General features: G+C 40.0%; 1 protein-coding gene across 1 annotated transcript in view; it reads right to left on the bottom strand.

Moving 5' to 3' along the window:
* RTN1 (reticulon 1) overlaps positions 1-27168 on the bottom strand; it is a 197082-nt gene that overhangs the window by 54852 nt on the left and 115062 nt on the right. The window lies entirely within an intron of this gene.

The following is a 27168-nucleotide window of genomic DNA, read 5'->3' as shown; positions in this document are numbered from 1 at the left end:
GAGGACAGTGTCACTGGCCCTCATATGTGGGATCCAAACCGGGGCCCTCTGGCATCCCAAGCGAGTTCTTAACCATCGCGCCACTCGGCCGGCCCCCCATTCAGAGTTTTAATCCTACTTAACTTTCAGTCTCCAAAAATGCCTCCCTGATAGTCCCACCTTCTCCATTCAGTACTGGGTTAGGTGCCACCATCTGTTTTCTCATAATTCCCTTTGTCTTCCTGTCTTCTCTCCAACTAGATTGTAAGCTTCATGAGGGCAGGTTCATCACTGTATCATTAGTATCTAGTACAGTGCCTACAAATATCCATTAAATAAATTTTCTAAATCAAGGTTAATAGGAAAAAAATTAACATTGCAATGTGTACTCATGACCAATTTTCTTCAAATGGAAAGTGGAAGCAGTGATTTTAGCTAGTTTTTGCCCAGAGACTGTACAGATTAATAAGTCAATGTCTTCTGTGTATACCAGGTCCTCAGAGGCTCTGTGTACACCGCAAATGCTACTGTTTTTCTGTGGCATATAAATAACCTTGAGAACAGCATCATCATCATCCGTAACTGCAGTGGCAGCAATGAGGGAATAGGCTCAATTAATTACAGTAGTTTTATGGCCTGAGAGATAGGTCAGAGTTTGACGCAAAGAAACATTAATGAGATTCTGTGCGAGGTCCAAGAGAGAAGCTGAAACTTAAGCGGCTACGTAACTAACTGATGACTAGAAAAGACTTTTGAGGGCAAAGGGCACGTGCAAAAACATTGTATGTATGGGAAGAATGCCAGAAAGGAGGCAAGACAGGATGATAGATGGAAGTAAAAGGAAGCAAAGAGTAAGGAAAGGTAGCTCTGTTGATTCAACTGTCGCCTTCAAAGTCTCTGTGTATTCATTAAAAACGAAAATTTCTGGATCTAGCCCCAAATAATCCAATCAGAATCATTGGGGATGAGGCCCTAGAATTTGCATTTTAACAGGTTTCTCAGGTCATTTTTAAGCACTGAGAAAAATAATGAGCCACAAGCTCTTAAATCTATGAAACATGATAAATGATCACAGCATAGAAAAGTGATGACGTTCAGATATGCTTATTCTCTAAGAGGTAAGATGAGCAGTCCAAAGAGGTTTTTTGGAAAGGCGTTATGAATTCAGATGCTGGGAACAGATTCATCATAGTCCTCATACCCTGCTTAGGAAGGCAGAGCTCATCACAAATCTACACATGCGCCACGCTCCCCGGCTTTTCAGCCACGCTTCCCTGCCTCGGGGGGTTGGCTGCCATATCAGGTTCCTCTTCAGGTCTTGCTCTTTCTTCCTGATGTGCCTTCTGACCCCCTTTTTCCAGAATCCCAGTCTTTGAGCCCTTCTATAAAGAGCACACCCATAGGTGCCAATGTGTAAGTTATGCTGATTTGATGTGTTCATGGTTGTTACACCTCTATATTTAAAAAAGCAATATCAATTTGATTTTTCTCAGCTTCTAACAGGCAAAGGTTCTCTCCATTTGATTTTCATTGTAGGTCACTCAGAACATCTTTTTCCAGGGATGGTGATACCTCATTGCTCTGGTCAATGAGGAAACAGTGGTTATAATTTGGGAATAAAAGCAATAAATAAAGAGAGAAGAAAAAAATCCACTTATTTTTAGGAGGCATGAGGAGAGATGATTTGAAATATAGCTCAAAGTCCCTCATTAAGTGGCGACAGTATTACGTAAAAGGAGATGCAACAAAACATTGAGATTATTACTGGAGACATAGTCACTAAAACAAAACTATCAAAAAAGCTGACCCTAGGGGTGGCTGGTTAGGTCAGCAGGTTAAGAGTGTGGTGCTGATAACACCAAGGTTGTCGGTTTGATTCCCACATGGGCCACTGTGAGCTGCGAGCTGCGCCCTCCTTAAAAAACAAACAAACAAACAAAAGACAAAAACAAAAAAAACAAGGTGACCCTGTGAAGGGAGATGATGCAGGCGGTCAAAATTACTCTGCCAAAAGAAGATAAGGGCCTGGCTTCCTCGGGTATATGGAACAAATACAGCCGGGGTTGGCTTTCTCTTGAGTCCGTTGAAAGCACTTGGCCAGGCTCATGCCCCCTTCCAGCTTCAAAAGGTGGCCATAACTCAGGAACCATGCCCTCACCTAAGAGAAAGTGGGGAAGTGACTGATACCCCACTCATGTATGGCAGTCACATGGATTTGAGCTTCGCAAGGAAATTTCCTAACAAACCATATGGCCCATTTCTGTCTTATAATGTTAGAACAATCCCCTAAAATAGTATTTCTGACAAAAATAACATTCTTTTCCCATCCAAGTATCTTGGCATCTAAATGCTATTCTAAGCATTTTAGAAAGATAAATTCGTCAAAGCTATTTACAGTGGCTGCCACTGCTGTGGCCAGAGATAGGGAGCTTCACTGAGATTGCCAAGAAGGGAACAAGGGCATCATATAAACCCTGGAAACAAGCCAAGGGGGACGCGTCCCGCTCTGGGTTCTGAGAGGATCTGGGAGGCTGCCAAAGCTTAGGTGGCTGTGGTGGGGGCGTGTGGGGAAGGAGAAAGGGGTCTTCTCTCCAAAGTTGTAGGTAAGGATCGTGTGTTAAGGCTAAAGTGGCCCAAGCTCCATGATTTTAGCTACTCCAGCCAGGACTTCCTAATAGCAAGAAAGAAGCCTCTCACACATTGCAAAACTTTTTACTTCTGTAAAAGGCTGGAGCCTGGTCTTTGTTTAACGGGTGTTCTAGTTTCCACTATCTGGGAGAAGAAAATGGATTTAAACACTTAGGTAATTATAGACGACTCTCACCAACGCAGGAGCAAATTACTCAGACTGCACATCACCGAGTCCCTGTTTTTGTACCTCATGCTTCTACTTCGTGTGAATACTGAAGGCTTGTTGCTGTTCACACATACACAGATCCAGTCTGAGTCACAGCACATGTTACGACCTCAAGGGCAGAGGGCTCCTTGCTGGGCTCCCAGTCACAGAGGCACAGGACCCTTTCTCACTAGGGCCACTCCTGACCTCCGCCCATTATCCCCATTATACTTAGGACCACCGGTATGTATGAGGCTCTAACAGGCTGACAAGCTGCTTCTCAGGTTGTGTCCAAGTGCAACCCACAGACCACCTGCTTCAGAGACATCAGAAGAGTTGGTTAAAATGCAGCTTCCTGGGCCTCCCCCAGGCCTACTGAGTCAGAACGGGAGGCTGGGAATCTGCATTTTTAACATGGTCCCCGGGTAATTCTTATGCACCTACAAGGTTAAGAACCATAACCATAGGTGCAAAGTCTTAGTATCTAATCTATTTGGTTCTTGAGTCCAACAGTTAATTCAAAAAGCAAGGAATAGCATTTGGATGCTGTTTCCTGGGATTTAAAAAGTGAGAGATTGGGTTGTGAGGGATACCAATATTTGGGAAGGACTGGGAACAGGTAGGAACCTGGCAGAAAAAAGCCAACATAATGCCTAAGCTGATGGTATCGAGTACCATGTTTTAGTGTAATTGTTAGGGTGGCTTGGGTATGAATTGGGGAAATATTCTGGATTTCACTCTGACACATCAGGAGTTGGGTAGGTGCTCAAAAATTAGACAACAGTACAGAGCTCTCTGCTCAGCTGCATTATCTGTTAAACAGAGCCATGATGAATAACCCATATACTCTTCGCCTTAGGTTTTGTCTTTGCCACTGTATCAGCGTTTGTAAAATAAGGCTAGGGATTGGGACTCTAAGTTTGATCAGTGCAAACTCCACCCCTCTCAGCTGAGACCATCAGGTTTTGATTTATTTTCCATGTCTTAATTTCTCTTATTATGGAATGAACAGGCTTATAGTACCAGCCATATGTACCTTTTAGGGTTATGAAAAGGGCCGAGGAGTGAAAAAAAGCAGGGCACAAAATAGGTATTAATACTAGTAATCATGTTAATCACTTCACATCGTTTTAAAAACTAACACTGTACTGACCAATGAGAAGAAGCTGAACTGCTTGGCTAAAGTCTGGGATTTATTTATGGATTTAAATTATTCACACTCGGCCTATTGCTGCAGACACTTCAAAGTTCATAATTATTTGAGATGTCATAATTTTTTTGGAGCTTCCGCACAGACCTGCTTATTCTTTTAAAAGATGGCTGTGAGCCTTGCAAACTGTTCTCATTTCATTTTAGGTCTAATAGGATGGAGGTTGTTTTTGTTATTTTTTTTTTAAAAAAAATAGAACCTTTAAAAAAAAATCTAGGTAGGCCTATTAACAGAATCTAAATGAGCTTTGGTATGTTGTACAACCTTTACAATGTAGCAACAATAAAATGTTTACTGCAACTGCTGCCCTCATACCCAAAAGTATGTACAATGCATCTGACAAAGTGTGTCTATTTCCATGGTACCTATCACCATGGTAGCAGAGCAGACCTCTTTCCGGAACAATCAAGTTAGTAATATAGCCCTTGGTTACTGCCTTCAAAAAGCTTTGCTCTTGAATAAATAAATGGGATACTTTGTGTTTGTTTTTAAGAAGCCATAAAAACCTCCAAAGTAAACAATTATTGCTAAATACAGAGTAATTTTACTAAAAACAAAATAACAAGCCCTTTTCCCCTTGATACCAGTTAGAAAAACATTTTGTTTCTTTCTTTTAGAGAAGCATTTCCAATCTTCATGACCATGCAAAACATACAAAATGTATTGTGTTTTGAACTACATTTAAAGATTCTCCTGCCTAAACGTTAAGTAAGAAAAAGAGATAGTAGTGATTTTTACAATAAGGGCACCTCTACACTAATTTGAACGAATCCATGAATTCATTGAATCCATAAAGTAGGATAGTGCCAATTCCCAATGATCCCAAATACAGACTTGATGCTTTATAGCATTGCCACATAAAGCTGATGGAAGTGTAAATTGATAGCATCTTTCTAAAAATAAATTTAGCAACGGGAGCCTTAAAATGTTCACAGCTTTTATCTTAGTCCGTCCTGGCTGCTATAACAAGATACTACAGACTGGATAGCTTATAAAAAAACAACAATTTCTTACAGCTCTGAGGCTGAAAGTCCAAGATCAAGGCACCATGGTCAAGTTCTGGAGAGAACCCTCTTCCTGGACCATAGCTGGCACCTACTTGCTGTGTCCTCACAGGGTTAGGGAGCCCTGTAAGGTCTCTTTTACCACCAACTCTATCTCCTGAGTTGCTCCTGAGTTCCAGACTCAGGTCACTAGCTACTTACTAAATGTATCTTCCTGAATGTCTCATGGGCATCTATGAACTCATTCTTCCTGCCTCACCTCCTTGCATTGTGTTCTGGTAACTAGCACTCTCATTCACACAAGTCAATCAAATAACAGGAACTAAGGATCAGCTCAAGTTCTTTGTTCTCTCCCACTGTCCCCTTCGTGCCCACTCTCAAACCTTGGTTTCTACTTCTTAAATCGCTCTCAAAGTTCTCCTCTAATCTGCTATTGCTTTCGTTTAGAGTTTGGACCCTCATCACTACTCACTGGATGTTTTGTTATGAGCTTCTAAACATCCTCTTGGTTGCCAATCTATCCTTCACATGGAGAACTCTTTCTAAACGGTAACTACCTGATCTGGAGCCTTCCCATCTGCCCCACTGACATCCTACTTGCCATGAAAACAGAACTGCTTGGCGCCCTGAATCCACATGCTAGGTCCTCCTTTTGGAACTCTGTACGTAGTCTTCTCTTCAGCTGCAATCCTCTAATCTACGCCATCTCTCTGCAAGCCACACATTTTCCTGGACTTAGCTCAAGGTTCAATTCCTCTTGTCTCCCTTCCTCTGTGGCATCACTATTTCTTGCACATATCCTCATGATATTTTATTTATTCACTCAAAATCTACTAGGCATCCAATATTATGCTATGCATGGTGCTGGCTGTTGGGTATATGGACTCTCTGCCCCAGAGACAGAGACATAGACAGAGACAGAGGGACTCCCATCACCTTTGTCCTTGCTTATTTACACTTCTTCTTATACCTTGCTGATCTACACAGCCCTGAACTGCTAGAGGACAGGGACCAGATCATAACCATGTTGGTATCCCCAGAACATGGCAAAAGTAGGTACTTGCTAAATGTACATTGAACCAACTGAAACTGTAGTGTTTTGGCTACCCCATCAATGTAATGAAACTTTACAACTGTAAAAGTCATCATTTCCAATGAGTAGTGTTTGATACTTAATACGACTGAAACACAACTCTATGTTCCATGGAGCAAGATCAACTGTGCTCAGCAAGCACGTGGTTCAGCAGTCCTTAAAGATGCTTTGGATATAAGTGGGTAATTTCTGAGTTCCCTCATAATCCTATGATAGAAGCGACTGATAGAAGGAAATATATTTAGTCCCCTTGTAACTGCCTTCCAAAAGCAGTCATTTCTACTCCATGCTGCATTAATTTGTCTGATAGAAGTCTTACTTGTAGGGTTATTCAGTATTTAAGGATACAGGCAAGAGAAAGGAGTAGTGATGTGATTTATAGCTAAGGGAGTGACACTTTGGTTCTTGTTTAATATTTAAAAAGTCAAATGACATAAAATATTTGATGACATCCACTCTGTGGTTGATTTATGAATCTGAAAACTCCATTTTCTCTTACTAAGGCATTCTTTTGGTTTTATACTGAGGCTTATTCCAAACTCAACCTCATGTTCTGTTTCTACTGGACATCACTAATTGGCAACCACCTTTTACTTTTTTCACTGCATAAATACATTAATTAATCAGTTTTAAAATGTACAAAGGTGGTATGAATTTTCATGAATTAACACTATGACTTTTTTTTTAAATCTAAGTATTTTCAAATCATTTGAGAATAGGGGAAGTGGTTGAAATGGAAAACATATTTTGCAAATTTGAAATGATATGGATTCAATATAAATCTGTACCTGTCAATTTATTAATCATTTAAGACTCAGATTTCTTTCTCTTTTAGAACATTCTTTTAGGAAACTTGGTTGGAGAATGTCTCTGGCCAGCTCCAAAACACTTTCCAATATACTTTCCAAAGGTCCGTTCATTGTAGGGTTGAATATCACAAATGATGAGTTTTATCACAACTTCTGAAAACTCTTTGTTCCTCAAACCAGGTGAACCAAGTTACAAATCTGTTTATTCATTTCTATTTCCTGAAAGATTAGATACTCTAGCTCATTGGCAGGTGCCTTGAAGGGCTCCTTTCTCTTGCTTTAGAATTACTCTTCTATTTCTTCAATCTCTTTGGTTTCATGTAGTTGACCTTATTAATCAGAAAAGTGTTTTTGGCTTTTGTCTGCCATGAAGGAAAACTGATGACCCATCTAATTTGCTCTTCTTGGTTTTCGATTCTTGTCAAAGCCAATTCCCTTCATGATGAATAGTACCCTAGTGTTTTGATGGTCTTGGTATCATTCTTACTATCAAGCATTGTGCTTTGAGCAGCTTCTTCAAAGTAGTAAGTTTAGTGATTCACTTTCACAGGCTAAGAAAGCTTCTGCATTTCCAGGTTTCTAATGAGTCAAGCAAAATATGTAGAGTGTATATTTGGTTTGCAATGGTTTAATCATACAATTGAGAAAGATTCTGAGTTTCAATTAGAATAAGGCTTTTTTAATTTAAAGTCTTCCTCACTTCACCCCATTCTTCTTATTTAGGTTTTTTTTTTCTTTATGGTGGTTACTATGATTTATCCAAATAATCTATTTTGCAACTATTTCTTAATTTATTAATACATATCTGTTCCTGGCTTTGCTATAAATCAATTGTAATTTTTTGAGGAAGTCACTTAATGCCTTTGTGTTGGTTTTCCTCACTTTTAAAGTGAAGAAGGTTAACAAAGATTTTCCACATTGCTTCCCAGAATTAATTTTTAAGGATTCTAAAATTTTCTTTGGTATCAAAGGATTCTGCCATTATATGAAAATCAGGGTGCCGTGAATAAAATTTCCAATACTTCTTTAACATGAAGAGGCAGGACCTATTATATTACTATTTAGAACTCTGTTGGCTCCCGCAGAGTTTAATTATCTACTTTAGAGAAAGAACTAAAATAGGATAATGTACAAGCAAGTACCCTGGTAGCTACTTTAGATTTAGTGGTCACAAAAGGCCTCTCTAAGGAGGTGTCACGTAGGCTAAGAACAGGAAAACAAGACAGAAACAGCCATAAAAAGATCAGGAAAGGAGAGAATGCTGGACAAAGAGAACAGCTAGTGTAAAAAGCGAGGCAGGAACAGACCTGGCACGCTAGAGAAGCACGAAGAACGTCAGTGTGGATGGAAAACAGTGAGTGAGAAGGAAAGTGGCAGAAAGTTAAGGTCAGAAATGAGGCAGGCATTAGGTCTTGCAAGGCGTTTTCAGTCACAGTAAGGAGTTCAGGTTTTAATCTGAGAGCATTGTGACTACAGCGGGTTTTCACTGGTCGTTGACATCCTCTGAACCCCACTTCTGGAGCTGTCATGCGGAGAACAGCCATAGGGGGCAACAGTGGACGCAGAGGACCAGTGAGAAATAATGAGCAACCCTGAAGATCAGTTTTTATACTATTCATCTTTTCCAGAATTTACTAGAATATTAATGGGCATTTCTATGTGCATTTAGTTGAATGTGGCTCCTGGTTTTGACTGCTCTGTCTGTACAAAGTATGCTTTAACTCCAGTAGGCCAGTTCAATACGGATGTTGCCGCCCAAAGTTGTTTTTCTCCCTGTGCCTTACTTTCTCCTATAATGCATTCAGACAAGGCTACTACAGAAAAATGCTTTCAATACAAGAATCCCCGAGAAACCAAACAAAGGCAAGTCTAGAGCACAACAGGTAAGTGAGTTCAGCCAAAAGAGGAAGTCGGCCTGCTCCATGGCAACCCATTCAAAGATGACTTCTGCAGGACTCCCAACGTGCTCAGAACCAGACTGATTTCCTCAGTTCCCTTCACCTTTGTCCACCCCTTGATTTGGTTTAAGAAGATGCATCGCAGAGCAAGTGGTCCATTGGGGTTCTGACACCTTCCTGAAATTCTAAATACCACTTTTCCCCAGAGGGTCTTCATTGTGTTTGCCCTCCTCAGTCGGGTGTTTTGTCACTCAGCTCTTATTCCTCAGCTGGCCAGTCATATTTTGTTTTTTCAAACAGGATTTCTTTTTTAGCTTCATAAAATATTGAACATAGTTGACTCTCCATAAAGGTAATGCCAGCATGACAGCTAAATGCAGCAGATTACTTATCTGGAAACAAGGAAAGCCACAGTTCAGGACAGGTGGGAGTAGAGACAAATCACTCCCAATGGATGTAAGTGATTGACAAACATCACAAGAATGGAAGGAAGAAGTAGCATATGTGAGTGTGTGTGTGTGTATGTACATACACATAGCACTCTTCTCGAGTTGGAATCTCACCACAATATACTTCATATGACAAAGGATAATTAAATATCTTTTAAAAGAAACGTTAAGTGCAAACTTCTGAAAATAATTCTGAAAATTTGCATAGTGCAAAGACATTAAAGTACATCAATTACAAAACTGAGGAAATGCCATCTGGTGTCTCAGAGCCCCGAAACTTCATGAGAAAATTTCTGTTATATTCTCATACCTTCTGTAATCAAAATTGATTGCCAAGCTCCCAACATTATAGATCAATTTATAGTTAGAATATGGAAATTACTGGTTATACAACACCAAGTAACTTGGTAAGATTGTGAACTTACACCAGCTGCTTGCTCCCTCTCCCAAACGCAACCCCGGAGATGGCATCGAAAGGAAAAGGAGGCTGACAGAGCTCAGAAACTCATACATAAACTGGGAAACCCTCCAGGGGAGCGGGGGGTTGGGTTCCAGTGTGGACAGCAGACAGCAGTCCAGAGAGGGAGAGGATGGGCACCCACAGGGGAGACTGCAAGGCGGCTTCCTAGTTTTCTTTTCCTCTAATTGCCCTGGGGCAGTCAGGGTGACATCAGAGCATTCTGTGCTCCTCCAGGATGGAGACAGGGAGGCTCCCAGAAAGGCAAGGTCACTGGGTGGCGCTGTGCTGTGGTTGAGTGATGGGGTGGGGTGGTTGGTACTGAGGTGTCAGGACAGGAGGGAAAGTCAAGCCCAGATCAGAACAACAGGGCCTTTCCACTCGGAGGAACATTCTCTTTGCCACTCCCTACACTTACCATGAGGGGCCCAACTAGAATAAAAAAAATATGAAAAGCATAACTGATCAACCTACAGGGTGAAATAGATTAATCAAAATTGCAATTGGAAATTTTAAAAAAACCCTGAACAGGAACTCATAGATCAAGCATACAAAAATTAGCGAAGGTATATAAGATTTAAATACCGTAATTAATAAGCTCAAACTAATAGAGAGCTTTACAGCCAACAGAGAATATATGTATAGTTTTCTTTAAGCATAAAAACATTCACAAAGATCAAGTACTTGCTCGAACGCAACCAAAACCTCAATAAATCCCAGTGAATCAACATTATAGACACTCAAAACTAACCTAAATGTAATAAAATTTAAAATCATAGAGGAAATTATAAAAATGTAGATCTGAATGATACTGAAGTCACTGTCAAGATTTGTGAATTTTAAATATATTAGTGAGAAAATAAGAAAGTAAAGCAAATGAGCTATATTTTCAACTCAAGTGTTAGAAGAGCAACAGAAAATTCAAAGAAACAAGAAGGAAAATAATAACAGTTTGAAAATAAATCAATGAAATAAGAGAGGAAAACAACAAAAATGGGAAGATAAAAACCAAAAGCTGCTTCTTTGAAAAGATTAATAAAACAGACAGGACTGATCAAGAAAAGGAGAAAGAAGCAGCAAATAAAATGCAACATGACAAAGAGGAAATAGCTACAACACAACAGAGATTATAAAATAATATTATGGCCAACTAACTATACATCAGTAATTTAAAAACTAGAATAAAATGGATACATTTTGGGAAAATATAGTACAAACTAATACAAAAAAGAATCAAAATCTTACACAAAAAATAATCTTCAAAGAAATTCAAATGGTAAAAAAAGACTTTCTCCAGAAAAAAAACAAACACAAAAACTCATAGAGTTTAGATGGTTTTACATTTCAGTTCTACCACACTTCCAAAGACTAGATGATACCTACTGTATACAAGTTATTTCAGGAGCAGACAAAGGGGGTAAGCTATCCACATCATTTTATGTTGCAATTATAATATTGCTTCCAAAATGGGATGAGGGCAGTACCAGAAAAACAATGATTATAGGCTCTCTTCATTTATGAGAAGCAGTAATACACTGTGTAAGAATACAGATTCCAGAGCCAGGCTCTCTGGGCTCAAATTGTAGCTTCACCATTAACTGTGTAATCTTGAGAATGTTACTTAACTTCTTTGTGCCTCAGTTTCCTTATCAGTAAAATGAAAGTGACATATATTAATGTTAGTGTCATAGGTTGCTGTGAAGATTAAATGAGTTAATTATGTAAAGTCCTTGATCAGTGTCTGGTACAGAGTAAATATTCTGTAAGTGTTAGTAATTATTACTATTGACATGAATATCAAAATTATAAATAAATATTAGCTAACCAATAGATATTAAAATGCTATATAAAATAGTAGCTAATCAAAAGGGTGGCAAGTGAAACAGGACCCAGAGGCACTCTCAGTTGTCACTACGTACGTCTCCTTCAAGCAAGTAAATCCTCCCAGTATCTCTGGTCAATGTTCCAATTTGATATCCACCAATACACTACCCCCAGTCTTGTAGGGAACCACCAGAAAGGAAATGCTGATAAGTTTTCCATATTTTTATTTACGCTTTATTTCCATACGGTGCCTAGGATAGGGCTTGCAAATCACAGGTATTTAATAACATTTACTGAATGAGTGAAAGAATAAACAAATGTATGCATGATGGAATTCCCTATTGATTGTTTAAATGACAGACAAAGTAGAGGTTGAAAGAACATATCTGTGACTTAACAGCCACTGTGTCTCATCCCAGACACCTGCCTAGAAATGCTGCCTCTCGTTTGCCTTTGAATAGGAGTTGACCAGAAGGAAAGGGGTTGCCAAGGCAGATTCTTCTGCGGCATCACCTTGCCTTGAGAGCTTTCACCAGTGGCACTACGCCAAGGGCATTCAGCTCTAGGCTGATATGTGCAGGACCAACAAGGAAGCCAGGCTGGGGCTCAAGAGGCAGAGGTAGAAGGGGCAATGAGCAAATGTCACCTTTCTTCCAGTGGACCCTGAGTTCCTTTGGTCAAGGAAACACTAGGCTGGGCAGTGAGCATACAAACAATGACAAACAAAACATGGGCCACATCCTCCTGGAGCTTACACTCTTAACGGAGTCACAATCATTAACCAAGGAATACAGGTGTAAATGTGTAATTAAAAACCATGATGAAAGCTCCAAAGAGTAACAGGCTATCAGACGTTTCAAGTTGTTTCGAAATTTTTCCTTTTGAGGGCCCTCATTTTATTCTGGGCTTCCCTGAAGATTTATAGACAGTGTTAGCAGGGGACTTTGTTGAAGTTAGAGCAACTATTGAGCGAAGTTTCCAACAATTCAACTAAGTTTTAAACTTCTCCACTTCTCTACTGTCAACAGCAATTTAATACCTGCATGTACCCTCCTGGCAGCAGACGGGGACATGTGCCTTTACGCCGAGGCAGAAGATACCGTGACTTTGCTTTGAAACGCTGCAGGATCACTGCTAAATGGCATGGACACTTCTGACTAAATGAATGACTTGGCCCACAGCACAATTACCTTGTTGTCTCTAGATGGCTTTCTGCCCAAGTCACTCATCACTCCAAGGGCCAAGACACCACTTCAAAGGTCAGTAGCATAACTTAATAAAAAGAAAGTACTTTTTTATATTTTCAGGTCTTGCGAAAGAAAAGAGGCTGTTTTAATTTTGTTTCAGTTTTCAAAGGAGTAATTCTTGCCGAATTGATTGTCCTTGTAGAGATACTAAATGGAAAACGCTATTCACGACAGCTGCACGAGCAGATCCTAAGGCCAGGGCTGGCAGGCCTGGTGACAAATTCATTTGTTGTCAGCGACAAATTTCTGAATTTCTACAAAGGTGTGGAGTTCACTGTGAGTCTCAGGGGTCCCAAATACTGGTTGAAGAAGGTGGAAGCTACTAGAACCTAGCTGTTGGAGGATCTAATCTGGACAAGAGTTGCTCTTCTAAGGTGGGTGAGTCTGTCACAAAGCAGAGATTCAGGTCTATAAGGACAAGCCATCAAGAAACAATTTTTCAGGGTTTCCTATTCCTTGCTCCTAGATCCTAACCCTAAGGAACTACAGTAAGGGCTTCCTAAGCACCCTCAAGAGGCAAAGGACAGGAAAACACATATCTAGAAAATTTTTAAATAGAACTACTCATTCTGAAATAGTGTGATTGCTAGAATGTTGTGAAGTAATCACTAGACACTCTCAATTTAGGTTAGGTTGGCTAATATTATTTATAGTGGTAGTGTCTCAATTTTTGGTCTAATTGCTCCTTAAGGGAAAAACTCTCAGGGAAATAATATTGTTTTTATATGAACAAATGCTGATTAATGAATGGCAATCCCTTCTCCTTTCCTCTCACAAACACCTTCTCCTCTTTCAAGACTTAGCTCCAATAGCACTTCACCTTGGTACACATCATTAACCTCCCCAGGTAATTAATGGCCTCTCCTCAGTGTTCTTTGGTCACACCTTTCTTATTGGACTCATTATTGTATACTATGGTTATTTGTTTGGATGTCTTCCTCTCTATACAGAGCAACGATTTGCTTGAGACTACCATCCTATCATTTTTTTATCACTGAATTCCCAACTCTGAATACAGGCAGCTACCAAGTACATGCTGAATAAATGTTTATGGAATTGAATTTAAATGTGGAGAGAAGAGATCAAATGTGTGGTTGCCAGCAGTGAGGGGGAGGGGGAATGGGTGAAAAAGGTGAATGGGAATACAGTCAATAATGTTGCAATAAGTTTGTACAGTGACAGATAATTACTAGACTTAATGTGGTGATCACATTGTAGGTATACAATTGTCAAATCACTATATGTACACCTGAAACTAATATAATATTGTATAATAAATATACTTACCTGAAAAAAGAAAAAAATATAGGAAAAAAAGTCTGGAGAGAAGTTTCTAAAAGCCCATCACAAGATGTGGGCTCTCAAACCTTTGAAGCACGTGATCATACCTCTAGATAATGCAAAAGTTCGCAGGGACAGCAAATGCACTGAGTGATAGAAACCTCCCAAATCTTGCCAGATTAGAAAAATGGCATAAACCTAACAAGAGCAAGCTTAATAAAATACAAGGTCCAGTACTTCCACCCAAAATGCCAACCATATTAATGTGAGATAGAGGAAAAGGAACTTATTTCTCACATATACAAGTAAAGACTTATGGGGATTAGATAATGTCAACTCAATGCAAGTCAACAGTGTGACGTGGCTGATAAACAGGTGATATGTTTATAGGTTGAATAGGTAGAAATTGGTGTCCGCAGTGAAGGATGCCATGGTTTCTCTGTAGAATGCATTATCCAGCTCCCATACTACTCAGAAAGATGTCCTCCTTGGGCATACCGTAACTCAGAAAAGGGGTTTGGAGGAACTAGAGGGCATACAACAGGGGATAAATGGTACATGGATTTGAAACCAATCTGTGTTGGTTGACAGCAATGAAAATTTAGGGTCTGGAAAAGTGGCGATTCAAGGTTAGCATGACAATTATCTTTTTATTTTTATAACCGTACACAATACAATAGGATTAATGGAGAAGTAGCATCAACATATGAGATAAATTTCAGAACTGACCAAGGATGAAAAGTCAGCTTGAAAGGCAGTGAGTTCCCTGTCATTGAGAATGTTTGTAAGGTCTTTTGTACTAGTTCCTTCCAATTCAGAAATTTGCTGATTCTGAGCTCTTTGATCAGAGTCAAATTAAGACAAAAAAAATGTCCTCTGATTTCTAGAAAAAGGTAACATCATCTTAACACTTGATCATTTCAAATATTATATCCCACTAGAAACAATGAGTAGTCATACTGGCCTGCCATTTTATTAATAAATTATAACAGCTACTGTTTTGTAAAGCATTAAGAATCAAGCTAGAAAAAAAAATGTGACCGAGAAAGGCCTCTTTTTGTATGCACTAGATTTAAAGTTTGTTTCTCAGAAAATCTTTGTTTCCCAGATAACACTTCTGAAGCATTTTGAAACTTTTAGTTGTGATTGGAAGTCTGCATTTTATCTATACAACTGCAGTTTCTGAGTAATACTTTGATCCATTTTGGTATAATTAATATTCTTCTGGAATAGATTCAAATATGGAGCAAGAAGAAACCCAATCTGTTCCAACTGGAAACCCACTGTCATCTATATCAACAAAACAGAGGCTGCAGGAGACATACTTTTGGTGGCTCCAAGTGCTGTGTTCCTCATCTCATTACGGCTAATATAAATGTGTCCCCCACAATCATGAGCCAAACCAGAACACCATTACAAGAAATGCAGGTGACATCTTTTTCTTAAGGGTAAAAGAAACCAAAACTTGTTACAATACCACCCAATATTGAGTAACCAACATATTTTTCTGCATGTAAATTTTTATGAAAAAGAAGCAAATAGTACAAAAAAGTAACAAAGCCACATCTAACAAGCCAATAGGAAGAATTCAGTGTGGGAAACAGGGTAGGAACAACTCTTAGATTCTATCTCTTGGTCAGACATTTAACTTCCAAGCAGCAGAAATGAAAATGAACAAAAAGGTAGAAGTTTTAAGTTCTGGGCCCAGGTCTTGACAATGACTCTTCCATATGACATTAGCATGTCACTTTCTTTCCTCAGAATAAAAGGAAATTAAACTTTCAAGGAAGCGAAACAATTTCAGAGATATCAAATACACAGAAAATGATGACCCAGGATTTGAACCTAGGTCTCAGTAACTCCGAAACTCAGCCCGTCCAATACTATTTGTATTTTTCAACATCAAATAAAATGACTCTGATTCTTCTTGCATTTTATTACAAAGCAGGGAGAAAAAGAAGAGTATCAGAGTTTTCTGAAAACAAATTATGTTCGAGAACAGAGATTGGCAAACTTTTTCTGTAGAGGGCCAGATAGTAAATATTTTAGGCTTTGTGGGCCATCTGGTCTCAGCGGCAACTACTCACCTCTTCTCTTATAGCACACAAGCCAAAGATAATATGTGAGTGAATGAGTGGTCGAATAAAATAGTATTTTAAAAAACAGGTGGTGGTATGATAGCATCCAAAAGAATAAAGTAATTAAGAACAAAGTTAATGAAAGTTGTACAAGACTTGTACAATGATAAGTACAAAATGCTGTTGAAGGAAATTAAATAAAACCGAAATAAGTGGAAAGATATCTCATGTTCATGAATTAGAAGACTTAATATTAAAATAGCAGTATTCCCCAAACTACAAATTCAACACAATCCCTGTCAAAGGGATCCTTATGAAGGTCCAAGCAATCCTTATCAATTTCTGGTTTTTAGAAATTAACAAGTTGATTCTAAAATTCATATGAAAATGTAAGGGACCCAGAATAGCCAAAACAATATTAGAAAAGAAGAGCAAGGTTAGAGGACTTTCATTTCAAGATTTCACTTTACTACAGAGCTGTATTAATAAAAAACAGTATGGCTCTAGCATAAGGCTAGACATACAGATCAATGGAATAGAACCGAGAGTCTAGAAATAGACCCTTACATTTATGATCAATTGTTTATTGACCAGGATGACAAGACACTTCAATGGGAAATGAACAGTCTTTTTAACGAATGATTCCAGAGCAACTGGATATCCACATACAAAAGAATGACATTGGACTCCTATCTCACACTATAAAAACAAAAATTAACTCAAAATGGATCAAAGACCATTGTAAGAGCAAAAACTATAAAACTCTTAGAAGAAAACATAGGCGTGAATCTTTATGACCTTGGATTAAGCAATGGTTTCTTAAGCACCTCTCAATGGCCCTACCTCCTAATACCATTATCTTTGAGGATTAAGATTTCAACATATGAATTTGGGGAGGGGAGACACAAATATTCAGACCATAGCTATGGTCCCAGCATAAAAATCCCTGAATTCTAATCCCTTTAGAACCCTCCCCACTCAATAATCAAATCTCTGTCAGGTTCAAAGATCTACTGAGAAGATTATGCAACATTGCTCAGAAATCCTATCCAATATTTAACAATGTTCCTGCTCAGCAAACTACTCCTCACGTTTTGTGAGGATGGAATGGAAGAGCAGTGGGTACAAGATGGTTTGCCATCAGGAGAAGGAGAAACAGGAATTGGGGGAGTTTTGAAAACCTGCTGGCACCCAAAGCATCAGCTCTCAGAGCCCCAAAAGCCCAGAGTCACTAGAACCTACACACTGGTCCTTATCTCCACTGACAGGGTGTCCCGGCAATAGAATGAAGCGATGGCCAGGGTTTTCTTTTGGAATTCAGCATTGTCTTGTGCGGGCAGCACAGAAGGAAAGGAAATGGAGAAACAATCAAAGTGCCAGCTGCCGAGAGAGAAGCGAGGAGAGGAGGTGTGGAAATGGCGGTGACCGCATCTGGGGAGAGCGAGCCCGGGCTGGTCCTGGAGTGTGACTTGCTGCTGCTGATCTTCCCCAAGAGCGTGATCAGGAGGCAAATCCACCTCTCACGGAGGCTGCGCCACAGACCGCAGGAATATCATTTGAATGCCAACTGAGCATATTGGATTGGGGGAAGGGCTAAGTGGGGAATCAGAGCGAGAGCATCACTATAAACACTCAGCAAAAAGCAGCATGTACAGCCTTTAGTTAGCCCGACACATGCTTTCCTGGCTTTGAAAAGTGGGACTCAACTGGATGAAATTTTATATACAGTAAGGGTCATATGATGGACTTACACCTCTCCTTTATACCCAGAAAAACCTTACTTAGAGCACCCCAGAGAGTGAAGGATAAATAAGACATTCAACGGCCTTTCCCTATTCCCAAACTCAATTTTACTTTTGCTTCCACGTAGGCTGCCACAGGCTCCCAGGCACAGGGCAGGGGAGCAGGGCACACTTAGCAGTGAGTATGGCACCCACGCCCTTCAATTTGCAGCTGCCCTGTGATCAGCCACAACCGAGGCGAGCATTTACATTTAATTGTACAAAGGGCTAATGAGCCCCTAAAGCTATCCACTAACTCCAAGTCCATTGTATCAACAGGAAAACGGGGATAAAATACATGCTTACCATTTGCTTCTCTCCCACTGGTGAACTATCACTACAGAGTCTGAAAATGGTACTCAAGCTATTAAAGCAATGATTCTATTTATGGCGGCTCATTTCCTAGCAAGTCAAACAAATACTGTCATCGCTTCAGGATAATTCAACCTTTCTCCTTCCGGAAAGAAAGGAATGGGAATCATTATTCTGCTAATACTTCTCTCTGCTCCAGATTTTTCTTAAGATTTGGGAAAACAAGCACAGGGAGGTCAGGATGCTCATGTCAATCAACAACATAGCCAGCGCTAGGACAAGTATTGCTTTCACTGCTCCTTAACACTTCATGTCACCAATTTGTTTACATGTACATCCCTACAAATGCCTTGTGGGCAAGAATTATGTCTTATTCACTTTATCTTCCTCAGCCACAGCCCCGTCACACATGCAGGAGGTGCCTGAAATGTGATTCTTGAATGAATGAATGAATGAATGAATGAATGAATGAATTAGCATGTGCACATGTGAGTGTGTGAACACGTGTGAGCAAATACGCACACACAAATCCACACGGGTTTTTCATGGTTCTAATTACCTGAGCCAGAATCCCATTTGTTACTAATGACAGGAATCTCCATGGGACTCAATGTTCAGCTGACACTGATCTTTAAAGAGGGTAGGTAAAGAGAAATGCACTGGGCATCTTAACACTTATCCCTGAAATCCAGTTTGACTGCACTTAAGATTGACAGCATTGGTAGTGAGAGTTAATCATAACAGGACCTGGTGTTATTGCCTAAATATTCCATATGCGTTTATTCTATCCCCTGGATGGGTTGAGTGTAGGCGAAATATTCAATTAAAAGCATCCCCTGGAGAGCAGATTCTGGCTTAAAATGATCCGGTGTTCTCCATGGAACCCAGCAAAGACCTAACACATACTGATCATGTGCTGAATTAAAGAACTGCGAACCTGAGTCAAGCCCAAGGTCCACCCAGCTCCACAGCAATAGTAGAAAGTTGTCTGGCAGCTTTCAAAGAACAGATTTGTTTTTCATCTGTATAGTCTTTCTGGTTACTGTTGAAAAAGAACTAATTAGCTAATAATAAGATGAGCCTGTCTTTAACAACAGCCTCGAGGTACAGGGCTGGAAGACACATCTGTTGTCCTTGTTAGCCACCACAACACACTCGACATGTCCACTGCAATAGTTTAGTTCTATCATCTATGAGTATCTTCGACCATCCTATGTAAAATAGCTCCCCTTGGCCTACTTTATTTTTCTAATTCACAGCACTTGCCACTAAGTGATACTGTAATATGTGTGTTTATTTGTGGGCTGTTCGTCGTCCCACTAGTTGGACCTCCTGGGAGCACGGCATCTGTGTTTTTCACCACCACCACCCCCTCTCTGTGCCTAGAAAGGAGCCTGGCACCTAATAGGGTCTCAATAACTGTTTATTTATTGATGTTACTGAATTTACAAATGTTCACTCACAAGAGTCAAGCTGTCATTTGAGATGAAGCAGAGAGGTCCAGGAACGTGTTAACTGCTTGATAATTATCACACACGCACGTGCACATTCCACTAAGCTGACACGGGAGTCTCCAGGAAATGAACACCTAGAGCCAAGGAAACATATTTCTCTGACACAAGCCCCATCCAGTGATCAGTGGAAAGAAACAGGGTCAATCAGTATAAAAGATTTGGAAAGAGGTTTGCTGGGTTCTACTAAGACTGAAAAGAAGGGGGGAGGGGGTCGGCTGCAAATAAGCCAGATGGGGTAGACTGCCATGAAACTTACAGCAGATGGCACTAAAATATTAAACTAGCATTTCCTTATGCTCCAAGCTGAGCTCTATGCTAACGCTGATTAGGGAAGTCAGTCTATTTAAAAATATGCAGATAAAAAAATGAATCCGGTATTGTTAAATCTTTCTGCTAAAAACAACTCCAAGCATTAGCATCTAATGTGCTTTCACACCAGTGATATGTTAATATTATTCAGGCAAGGTTATGTCTAACAAAACCACCCAGAATAAGAGGCAAAAAAAAGCCCACAGTATCATGGATCTGTTCAAAACCAAGCTCGGTATGGTAAAGCTGTGAAAATCTGCTTCTCTGATCTCCATAGCAACAGCAGCAACCCTCAGACAGACGCTTTTAAAACCAGATTTGTTTTTCTCTTTTTCAAGTACCTTTGCATGATAATTTTAGATAATGTTGAAATACAACTGACACTGCATAAGGTGTAAACACACTGCTTGTTCCAATTGCTTCAGTATTAGACAGGGTGGCTTGTCATTTTCTCACTTAACCCACAGTGGCTATGCCACTGTCACAGTGAGGCGCCTGCGCCTCTCTGGGGATGCCCCAGAAAAATTCTGTCAACTGAAAGTCAGGCTTAATAATATTTATAGGCTGGCATGAGCTACCCAGTTGGAGAAGACATTCTCGAGATTTATAAACTATGCAAAGTAATCAGCATATTATCTATCTGCTTGCAAACATTACTTACGGCTTCCATCTGAAAAGGAGCCACAGAATACTCACTTTCTCACTGAATCTAAGGTATAGACACTATTGAGTCTTGTTCACCCCAAGAAGTCAGGGGAAGAATTAAAATTAGGACCATGTGAACAGGTGTGCACCGAAGAAGTCTTTCAACTATTCTGCATGTTTGAAAATTTCCATGGTAAAATATTGGGGAAAAAGGAAATACATCTGATCATCAAATAATATACAAGCCAAGAGAACTTTCCACTGTTTCACGTTCTTATTATTCATTATAGTGTAAAAAGTAGAAGTTGAGAGATATTTGCTCACTGGCTAATTAAAAGTGACCAACTGAAAAAAAAATTGGAGGATTCTTTGGGGGAATTTCAATATGAACTGGGCATTAGACGATGTTAAAGTATTTGTTTTATTAGCTATAACAATGGTCCTGTGGTTATATAAGAAAATGCTCCTATTTTTAGAATATATACACTGAAGCATTTAGGGAATAAAGTATCTCAATAGCTATAAGTTAATTTAAAAATGTCCCCCCAAAAGTAGATAAAATGAAGATAAAAAAAATGGTAACGATTGTTAAATTTTATTGATATAAATTTGTAAGTTCATTCTACCATTCTCTTTAACCTGTGTATGCAACTTTCCATAGTAATCTATTTTAAATATCTTGAAAAAAACTAGAACCATGAGTACTCATTTTCAAATCATAGATAAGAATTAAGTATTTGAAGGGCCAACCCTAACCTTGTCTTCTTTAAAGGGTGATTAAAATACATACTATTTTATGGATGACTATTCTTTGTCAGTGCTTGTGAAATACCTTACATGGATTTTTGGAATGAGTTTATGCACAATTATTTTTGAAAGCATGATAATGGGAGACAAAGAAGATGAAGCAAGGTGCTCAAAATAAGCAAGATGTTAAAAGAAACATCTCTGGAAAGAGATGGAATTTGCGTAAATCCTACCCCCCAGCTTCGTGCCAGTCCGCCTGCCTTACAGGGGACCCGGCAGACAAGAGGCTGCCCTAAATTGGAAGCACGCCAAAGTTTACTTCCCACTTAGGAGAACTGAAAGCATATAACAAAAAAGGAAGAGCTTTTTGAGAGAAATGACAGTTACCTGAAGCATTTCATGTAAGAAACAAATAAACCCTCAAGGATTTGTCTATCCGCTTTATAGGGTTCATTCCATGTTTATCATTGTTGAGACTATAGCTAAATCTTGCCCCCAAATATTACTTCAAATATTCCTGAAGAATCTGATTGTTCAAAAGGTAGCTGTCTGTAAAAATAAGCCACAGGGATGAACTTTCTTTGTGTGTTTGAGTTACACTTTGGGAAATGGGGAAGAGGAGTCATTCCAAGCTTGCCACGCATTCAGTCCCCTTTAAAGGAAAGTGGCCCTAATGGTTCTTTCTGCTAAAGCTGCTACCACCCTGGTCGTTCTTCTGTGTTGAGAGAAGTCCATCCTGATAGCTTGGTAGGACCAGAGTTGGGGGCTTGAGCTAACTGTGGACGAGGAGGAATAATGTCCCTGAGGTGGGCTGAGACAGGTGAGCACTGGATGGTGAAGAGGCAGCTTGCTCAGGTCCTCCCCATCCTGGGGAACAGGAATGCTGAGTGCACGGAAGGAAGGCGGGCTGCTGATGGAGCTCAGGTGCATGGCCAGGCTGCCATGGCCATGTTCTACTGGCCTGCCATGCAGCCAGCCTTGGAAGGCCAGGGGGCTGACCCACCCAAGAGAGCCCATCCCTGCTGCCTCACATTATCTCGTGTCCCTGGCAACCACCATTACTGACTATAACCTGGGTGCATAGCCTTATCTAATACAAAAAACAGACCCAATCATAAAATGTAATAATAACTGCTGCCACTTATGATGTGTTAGGTCTTCTACTAACTTAAGCTTCTTAAAAAACAATATTCAATGTATTCAATTTAAATCTCATGACAATTCTAGGGAGTAGGAATTATTAGCCACATTCTACAGATGAGGCTTGGGAAGTTTTAGGCCAGCAAATGGTAGACTAGGGTTCATGTCCAAATCTGTCTTCTTTCAAAGCTCATGCCTTAATCACTGTGTAATACTGCCTGTCTTTATACCAATTTTAATAACAAGCCTTGTTTTTAATTGGGTTCTGCTGAATTCAAAATAACAAGAAGCGGGCCGGCAGAGTGGCTCAGTTGGTTAAGAGCTCGCTCAAGAGTTTGAGCTCTGAGCAACAGCGGTTCGAGTCAGCCCGAGCTGAGCAGCCGTGAGCTGCCAACAGGTGGCGGGATGGCTCAGCTAAAAAAATAAAAAAATAAAAAATAAAAAATAAAAAAAATAAAAAAAATAAAAAATAAAATAACAAGAAGCATTCACTGCAGAAAGTTTTCCCATTTTATAAGGGTAATAAAGTTTCAATAGACTGGTTTTGTACAAATTCCATAGGTTCCACAAAGAAAGGCTGAACACAGGCCTACAGTGATGTCATCTTCTGCTTTGCCAACTCAAACCTAATAATGGCCATCTCAGCTGAACCTCCGAAAGCATCCTTCTCTGCTGACTGCACTTGCCCTTTCCTGGGCTGGTCACTCCAGGAGTGCACAGCCAAAAGGTAGAACAGCAGGGGATCCACACAATATTTTCTTCTTAATTGGCCTATTATTCTTTAACTTTTCATTGGACTCAATAACCTTTAAATGATCTCTTGGAAAAGAGCACACAAGCAATAAAACACACTGACATACAATAAAACCCCATACTAGACAATGGCTTCACCTATGCATCTGGAGTCACCATTATGTAGTCATCAAATGTTTATTAAGTCCCTACTACTTACCAGGCACCATTGCAGCCACTGGAGCTACACCAGCGAAAGAAAAGTGTGTGATCTTAAAGAGCCTAAAGTCTACATGGTGAAGACAAGCAATAAACAAATAACCAAATGCATACATACTATATTGGGTGATGGTAAGTGCTATGAAGATCTAAAACAAGAGAGCATTGTGCAAGAAAGAGGTCTGGGATACAGACTTGATGCTCACTGTATTTCCAGTGTGCCCCATGCATTAGGGGAGGGTCATGTTACTAATTCTAGCCAATGAGCATAAGTAAAAGTGACATGCGTCATTTCCAGGAGGAGGATTTGAAGGGCTAGTATTTCCCCCACCCTGCCCAGCTCTCTCCTCCCCTGGCATGGCCACCTGGGAAGCCATATGTTGATATTCAGTGGCACAGGCGGGACGGAGCTTGGATCCTTTTGTAATTGGGTAAAGGAGCACCCCCACCAACTAGCATCAGATTTTGTGTGAGTTAGAAATAACCGTTCATGGAGCTAAGCCATTGAGATTTGGGAGTTTGTTGCTGCTGTAGGTACTGGCTAAAAGAGAGACAACTGGGACTGAAGATAATAGGAGCTCATACACCATAGATGGGGTGAACTCAGTGCCTGTAAACCCTGGGTGGACATTTTAAATCACCTGGGGATACTAAAAAATACTGATTTACAGACATTACACCCACTGATTATACTCTGGGATATTTAGGTTGGGGCCTAGGCTTACAAATTTTGAAAAAAAAATTCCATAGAAGATGATAAATTGGGTCATCTGGCTGTAGGAATCCACCCCAGAGGCAACCTGTCCACAACATGCTTGGGAAAGAGCTTATTAGTGATATCAAGTTAACGTCCTATAAATCACTGGAAAGCAGCCAACCTGTAACATATGAAAAAAACCTGTAAACTTATTAATTGAAATGTCATGAAAGAATATGTTGCAGAAAGAATTCTTGCATTAAATGAGTAACTGCACTAGATTCTTCCAGAGCCCCATCTCATTGTGTAATTATTATTAACATAAATATTTAACTAGTAATAAAATGAGAGAGTAATTACTTAACTGACATTATCTCAATTAATCTCACAAAACTTCTGTGATGCAGGTACTAGTCTCTCCTTTGAATAGATGAAAACACTGAGGCGCTGACCATTTAACTTGCCCCAAATTACACAGCTGGTAACACGTGGTAAAGCTAGGATCCAAACGCAGCTGGCCCATGGTTCCTTGCCCCAGTGAAGAGGGGGATACGCAATTAAAATAATACAGTCTAGAAAAGGGGAGTTGAAGGGGGAAGGGCCTCAGGCATGGGCTCAGGGAGCAGCTTCTCTAATTCTCGTTGAGAATCCCAGTCCTCAGAGAACAGAATAATAGTTCCCAGGCTGCCAAAGTGTGATGGAAATTGCCAATGAAACAATCCACTCTTCTTGCTCCAATTCTATGCTCACCAGGCAACAATGAGCTGATCTTGATCTCTCCTCTAGGATGGAGTTCCCCTGGTATATCCCCAGTGTAAATTCATAAAACAGCATTCTGGTTTATACCAGCTTCTGATAAGTTTATGTTTCGGAACACATACTGCTGAGAAGGGAGTCTTGGATTACTACCTCTCAGGCAGCCTTATCCTACAGTGCCTCATTCTTCAGACCTTCAGGGTCCTCTGGAGATCTGCTGCACAGGAGGAATCACATACTAACTAGTTCACTAACACATGAAAAATTATTGGCTTATCAAATTCAACCTGTAGAGTTCACTCTAAGAAATGGAGAGCATGAGGACCCCATGGGTGCAGGATACAGGGAATTGTGTTTTGAAAGGGGACCAGGGCTAGGTCATGAGCACTGGGCTCCAAAGTTAGGACCTTGCAAAGCTGAGGGACAGCATGGAGGCTGGGGATACGTGAGTGGTAGGAGGTCGGGGAGCCCAAGATACTATGCCTATTGCCCAATTCTGCCTGGGGCTAGCCCTGGACAGAGAGAATTCTCCAGTTCTCCCAGAGGTCTACCCTGCAAAAGCTTCTTGTGCTCCAACTCTCTTATGGTCACCATCAGGGATACTTCTTACTTTGCACAACTCCAGAGGGCACCAGTTGCTCACCTTGCAGTTATTAAAGATCAGTTCAGTTTTTATGACAATATTTCGGGAAGTAGCAATAAAACGTCTTGAGGACAGAACTGTCTTTTTCCAGTTTGCTCAAAATTACCTTACCAGTAGTTCTGGCAGGAGGGCCGATTAGCATCAACAAAGGAGAGTGCAAAGGTGAAAGGTATTGAGAAGGAAAAGCAAGACATAAAATTATGCAACAATGGGGCTTATGTTCCAACATACATTCTAACTTCTTTCTCAACCTCACGTTACATCATGGGTGATCACATTAGTCAGGATGAGCCTGGTTACAGTGACAAATAACCCCCAAATTTCAGCGGCTTAACATGGGAGACACTTATTTTGGACTAAATTAACAGATCAATGTGAGTGGTCATTAGCAGGCAGCTTTCATCCGGGTATTCATTAGGGGACCTGGGTTCCTTCCCTTCTGCTCTCTCCTAAGCCTAGAGCCTTGAAGGAGGAAAAGGCACAATTGCATCTTCACAGCCTTGCCCCAAATGTGACCCACATCACTTCTACTCACATCCCATAAGAATTAGGCTCGTAGCTTCACCTAGATGCAAGGAAGTCAAGGAAGTCTAGGAAATGCAGTCCCAGACTGAGCAGCCACGTCCCAGCAGTGACTCTGTACTATGGAAGGGGGAATACTGATTTGGTGGAGAGTTACCCTGTTACCCAAAGGGCAATTATTATATACAGTGGGAGAGAGAAAACTTACAGTTCTACTGAATGATCTCATGTCTCATCTTAGAGGCAGTCAGTCCAGATTTGACAGATAAACAGTAATGCTGAAATCCAAAAGGTGTCTCCTTCACAAAAGACTTTGCCCTCAGTCACTGGGGTTTGGCTCAGCAATTTCTCCATCAACAAGGCCTCCTGTGTTTTTAGCCACAATAACAGGAAAGATGTGGTCTCCAGGGGAACCAGAATGTAAACCATGTGAGGCTTTAGAAATCAAAGTCAAAGCCAAGATTTTTGGCTTTGGAATTAGAGCACATCTTAGAGGAATATATAAAGTCTACCCAAAATTTCAAGATTCTGTTTTCAGAGGAATCAAAAAGGGCCTAAAAATGTGGACCCTACCAAAGGGAAGAGAAAAAAATAAAAGGGACAAACTGACAATGAGGCCATTTTTCTTATATCAAAATTATCTAGAATCAAGATATTTATGACTTATTTCCAACATTTCTGAAAACTATGACTCTATATAAAACTGATTCAACTGTCAGTAGGCTAACCTAAAATTTTTAAAAATTAATTTTTTCCAGGTGATTGGACTGAATTTCCAGTTGGCTGACCAAATTAACACTTGAACTAATTGTATATATTGTGTACAATTATAAAACTATTTATATATTTAGGATATTAAATAATGCACAGTTACGGTATTAAATCTTAAATCTCTAAATTCTAAGGTAACAGAATAAAGCACTTAGGTTTGCTTATAAATAAATTAACTACCTGGAAATCAATTTAGTTAGAAAAGGACACTGGAT

Source organism: Hipposideros armiger, unplaced genomic scaffold (assembly GCF_001890085.2).
Source record: "Hipposideros armiger isolate ML-2016 unplaced genomic scaffold, ASM189008v1 scaffold_5, whole genome shotgun sequence".
Lineage (NCBI taxonomy): Eukaryota > Metazoa > Chordata > Mammalia > Chiroptera > Hipposideridae > Hipposideros > Hipposideros armiger.
The sequence above is the reverse complement of the archived record's forward strand: the minus strand, read 5'-3'. Positions and strand labels throughout refer to the sequence as shown.